Genomic DNA, 6,000 nt, shown 5'->3' on the forward strand with positions numbered 1-6,000 from the left:
ATCCACTTTCCAACGACATACTTGTTTTTTCCTGCATCATCAGCACCATATTTCTTCTCCAAACTGTCCCATATGACTTTAGCAGATATATAATTTATAAACAAATCAAAAAGAGGGTTAGTCATATGGTTAAGCAGATGCCCTCTTACTGTTTTATTATCCTTTTTAAATTTCTTCTTAGCAGCATCATCAATAACATAAATATTAGCAGCATTAGAACTATTAGCAACAATATCAGCAGGAGGATTGTTAAACAAAACATAATCAACTTCTAATTGTTCAAAGAAAATTAAAAGTTTCTGGGACCAATGCTTATAATTATTTCCATCTAAAGGCTCAAGCTTTGAGAGATCAGGAAGTGTTTTGTTCAAAGTGGTTGTCATTAGTCAATATTCTATGTAAAATCGCTTTCAAATTGTAAGGAACATCAGTAGATAATATTGACTAAGAACAACAAGGAAAGAAGACTACAACTTATCAAAAATACTGTGTCGTGGCAAGCCACTGCCTTGAAAGAGATTTCGGCCCGACTGGGTGCAAATCGTTAAGGCCGGTCGCTCCCCAAGGTTCCACAGCACCTCCAAACACGTGCACTCGTGGCTGGAAGTTTAGAATTTGCACAAAACAGTTGCCCAGGAAGAAGAGAAGATGAAGGTATTTTATGTGTTGGATAATTCACAAAGAAGACTAGGAAGAAAGGAATGATGAGCTAGATGTATTCTTGGTTAAGAATTGAGTGATTATGATGACTAATTCATAACCTATTTATAGGAAATTAAGGAGGTTGCATGTATGACAAGTGTCGAGAGACTTTTGTCACTTGTCCCATTATGTTAGTCCACTTGGCTCCAATATTGACAAGTGTATCTTGTCTTTCATGCATGAAGACATATGTTAGATTTGCATAGCCATTTGTCAAAGCCATTCAACACTTGGAATGAGCTTGTGTAGAGAAATGGAACACTACAAAACTATCACATCTAATAAGAGAGAAACAGTTTTTTATGTAAAATACTAACTATGCCATAAAATATATTGTTTTGTGTACAATATTTATCAAAGACGAAAAAGTGAAGATTCCTTTACAGAGTACTTCTGTGACTGCAAGAAGCAAGAAACAATAACTACATCATATTCTTTGTAGTAATAGCTTTGAGTAGTATGAACCAGGCTCCATGACTTTGGCTCCCAGCAAATTTGAGAAATCACCATCAACTGAGAAAGCATTGAGAAACTGATGTAAGCCTGCTAAATGATATGCTCCTGAGTCCTAAATCATGGCGTAGCATATTGCAGCAATTGTGGAAATACCTAATTTATACCTTAGTGTAAAAAATAGCTTTCTAGTCATCAATTTGTACCGACTCCTGGTTCAATGAAGCTTACCGCCTCGGTGGTGACGGTCGAGATGGCGAACAGACGGGGGGCGATGGGCATGATGGCGAGGCTCCTTAGAATTTGTATATGTTTTGCTTTTTGTAGAATGTAATGGGGGCCCTTTGCGGGACTGAATGTATATACTTTTTTGTCACAATGTATGAATCACACTGTTGCTGTTGATTCTTTTTGTGTGATTCTTTGTTTTTCGGAACTTCACCTTCGTAGAGCTGGTATCTGTCTGTTTGTAGAGGATTCGTCGCCTCTCTGGGTAACGCCGAAGTGGTACAGGCGGTCTCGGGGGTGGTCCCCTGGGGCTAACCGCCGTCGTAGATAAGCGAAACCCGATCTTAGTGAATAAATAAGACGAAATTTTAACCGTTGTTTGAATGTTGTTCGTCGTAATCGAGCTTGACTGACGCTTAATGGCGATGGCTTTTGCCAATAGGATGTAACTTCAACTGTCATTGAAGTGTTATCCGTCGTCGCGATCTGTAAAATTTCAATGCTAAAGCGTGTTTTAGTGACGCTTCTTCTGCTGATTTTGTGTGGGAATCTAAGCTGCCTTTGAATTTTCTTGAAAGATAGAATTTGTTTGATAGGAAAATAAGAAAGGTTATGTTGAAAATGATTGAACAAAATTTAGGTGAAATGGGTTTGTCTATTTTAAAGGAAATACCTATGGCATATGCGTTTTCTGATAAAAAATTTTGTATAATTGTTGAGATAGGAACAGATAATCTGAAGTTTTATATTTTGTTTTAAAGTTGAGTTTTAATATCATCTTTTATTTTTCTGTTTCACTTTGCTCTATAAGTGTTTGACAAAATTCTTCAATGAATCAGGCCTTTGACTAGACTTTTATTATTATCTATCGATTAGTTTGTTGCTTTCCATAGAAAGAAGGGGCTGGTAATTTGAGTTTAGGTATATCATGGGGTTTGACGATTCCATATTCCGCCAATTGGTTTGCAGATGTGCTTGATATTAAGAATTCATTTCATGGTTCGGCAGTAAACTCTTGTTTCATCTTCTGTCACTTGACAGAGTGAGTAATGAATTTGGTTTCACTGTAATCTATGAGATTGTTCAAAATTATTTAAGCTCTTCCTTGCTTTGATACCAATTTCGCTGCTCCTTTTTATTTATCCTTTAATAGAAATTATCTGTACTGTACCTTCTCCTTCAAAGTTGGATTATATGGATCTCATTGGTGTTTTTTTTGGGCTTCCCAGGGTTATCATTATTGAAGTATTTGCTTAAATGTCTTTTTGGTACTTGGTTGGTTAATGTTGCGCACCCCATGCATCTCTAATTGAGGGTTTTATTTTTCAAATTTCTCAATTTTAGTTCCAAGTTGTCTGTGTTGTGCCCTTTATTTTGTTCAACTAATAGCATTGAAGCCATAGCCAAGAAAGGTGGGAAGTTTAGAGATATGGTGAAGTCTCTCTCCAATAAGTCTTCTGTTTGTAGGCGAATTGAACTTTGAATGCTTGTACAAAAAAATAAAAAAATAAACTTTGGATGCCAATTGAATAGAAAATCTATAAATCTGTTGGAACCAAATTTTGTGCAGAAAGGCCTTCTTAGTTCTTCCAAGTCTGTAGGGGCAAAAACGAACAATGATAAAAATTGGATATTTATTACTTCAACTACTAACACATTAAATATCCATATTTCACAACAACATTTAGTTGATAGCCCTGTGTCAAGTTTCAAAATTACCTGAGCAATCAAGTGAGGCCATAAGGATTGAACAGAACTTACAGTCTGCAACTTTTATGGTCGTTATGAAGTTCAGATATTCTTATTTATATACAATTGATCAGAAGAAATGACAGCAAAAGTTGTTTTGGTAAATTTAGACCACACATTTAAATCAGTTAAAGTTGTGAGCTAACGTTTATTGAAACAGTATAATAAGAAAAATTAGGTAGTTTCTTTCAGGCAATTTCTCAAACACTTCTAGTGCAAACCCAAATGCAGTTTGTATAATAACAGACTCAAATCCATTCTTACTGCACTTTGATAGAGGTCAAACAGATGAAAATTAAGACTAAACCCGAAAAAGAGCAAGTTGAAGACGCACAAAAGCGAGCGCAACAACATATCACCAATTAGCTTAAAATTTTAGACAAAAGTACTCAAAATCTTCTATCCAAGTTCAAAATATGAGAAGGAAACATTGTTTAGACTGAAAACAAACTGAATCTTAAATCTAAATAGCGTTGATAGTCAGACATTTATTGTATATGCGCTAGATCAAAAAAAGGTAGTCCACATATGTGCAAGTGGTAAACTGAACTCGGAGATGTCAGAATTTCCCAACGGAGCAGCAGTGGTAACGATGAGAGTAAGCAGAGAGCAGTATAGCGACATAAATTTTATGTTGTAGTAACCACGTGTCAAACATAGAAGAAAGCGGTAATACGTGTCTATCAGGGCTAATGTATGCAATTATGATAATACCTTCCTGACCATTTTACAACCGGATGCAGCTAACTTAAGATCTGTCAAACTGTGCTCCACGTGTTAGGCTGTAATGCAATTACATTTTTATTCTTGGGTCAGGCAAACATGTTGACCATGAGCTGCCTGGTTATTCCCATTTATAGTATAGGAATAGATTTGATAATTAATCACTTGCTATCACAACAATATTTAAAAGAAGACAAAAGGAGAAACAGTTGTTTTAGGATGTGTGGAAATGAGAAGGGAGCAAATTACCAGGAATAAAGATGTAGCCGATATGACGTTCCTTATTCCCATTTTCCCTTTATGGTCTGGCACCGAAATGTTTCTTAATTGGAAAATTACAACATTAATTTGTTTCTTGGTTAGCCATAATATCTCGGTACTGCTCAACTTGACTCCATGCGCACCTTAACTATTTTGGTAACTTAAGTATTCCTACTTTTTTTATCTTTTAACTAATAAATTTTCACAAATATAATGGACTTTTAAATTAGTAAAACACGTGACTGGTCAATTTAGTGCTTCCATTGTCCACGGTCTTTCACTAGAAAAAAAAAACAGCTAAACGATTGAAGTTTCGATAACTGAGAAAAGTGGAAAGAAAAAGAATGAGTTAATTGTCCTGGTACAATAATGAATTTGTACGAGTAACATTATCATATTGTAATTAGGGGTGTTCATAAAAATCCGAAAAATCGAACCAAACCGAAAACCAAACCAAACCTATCCTTTTCATTTGGTTTGATTTTTGTTTAGAATTTCAAAAACCTATCAAATTTGGTTTGGTTTTGATTTTAATAAAAAAATAACCGAAAAAATCGAACCAAACCGACTATAGAAGTAGCTATTTTAAATTTATTATTACACCTATATATATGTATATTTTTGTACAAAGTTTCTAAAATTTTATGGTATATGCTAATCGTTTGCACTTTTAGTAAAATTCTTTGCCTTTACATTCTAGTTTGATCGGTAGTTTTCTTTTGCTAAGTATAAGAATCCATTTCATGTTAAAATAATCTACTTTTAATTGAGTCCTTAAACTATTCATCACTATTTGATTCAATTATCATCAATATATCTTGGTAAATGATAGATTTCTCAAAGAGCAATTGATTTGATAGTGTTACATGGAATATGTAGTCGCCGAAATATGTGTTTGGTAGCTTGTGTCTCATGTTTAAGAAAAAACCGATAAATAACCGAAAAAACCGAAAAAACCGAAAAACCGACATGAACCGAAGCGATAAAAAACCGACTTAATTGGTTTGGTTTAGTTTTAATATTTGAAAGCCGACTTACTTGGTTTGGTTTCTTTTTATGGAAAAACCGATTCAAAAACCATAAACACCCCTAATTGTAACCATTTCGATTATTGAAGGGGAACCTTGGAGCAACGGTAAATTTATCCCGCGTGACCTAGGTCACGAGTTCGAGTCGTAAAAGCAGACACTAATGCTTGTGTCCGCATAGGCTGTCTACATCACACCCCTTAGATGTAACCTTTCCCCAATCCTGCGTGAACGCGGAATGCCTTGTATATCGGACTACACTTTCTTTTCATTTCGAATATTGGTGGTTCAAGCCATAAAGTGTAAAATTAAGCATACAACTTAGTTGAAGCAAATGATACATAGAAGTAAGAGTGAAGTACGATTGACAACTTTATTTACGTCCCTTAAAAAGACAACATACTTATATCAAAGCAAACACGATCTACGTATAATTTAACGGAAAAGAAAAATCATTTTTCCATTTTCTTCGTGCAGAATTGCTTCGACTCACTAAGCCCAAAATGTTTTAGGGATCATGAACTCAACAATAAACAAAGTGAATTACAAAATCAAAAGACAGTAATAATCGTTCATCTTTTTCTAATGTAAAGATATGAAGACAATAAAAGGAAAAAAGCTTCTAACTCAAAAAAGAAGGAACTATCTTTCCCATGTGCATATAGAACATAATGTTACTACTGACCACAGGTGTTTGTGGATCAGTTCGAATAAGAGGGGGGGAGGGTAACAACTATTTCCACATCTATACATCAAAACTTCACAAATTTAATTGCTACTACCCACTGAGGTGTTTTAGGCTCAGTTTGAATCCACTTATAAAAAAACAAAAACTACATCAATGTACTAATCTATG

The sequence above is a fragment of the Nicotiana attenuata genome, unplaced genomic scaffold (assembly GCF_001879085.1).
Source record: "Nicotiana attenuata strain UT unplaced genomic scaffold, NIATTr2, whole genome shotgun sequence".
Taxonomy (NCBI): Eukaryota; Viridiplantae; Streptophyta; class Magnoliopsida; order Solanales; family Solanaceae; genus Nicotiana; species Nicotiana attenuata.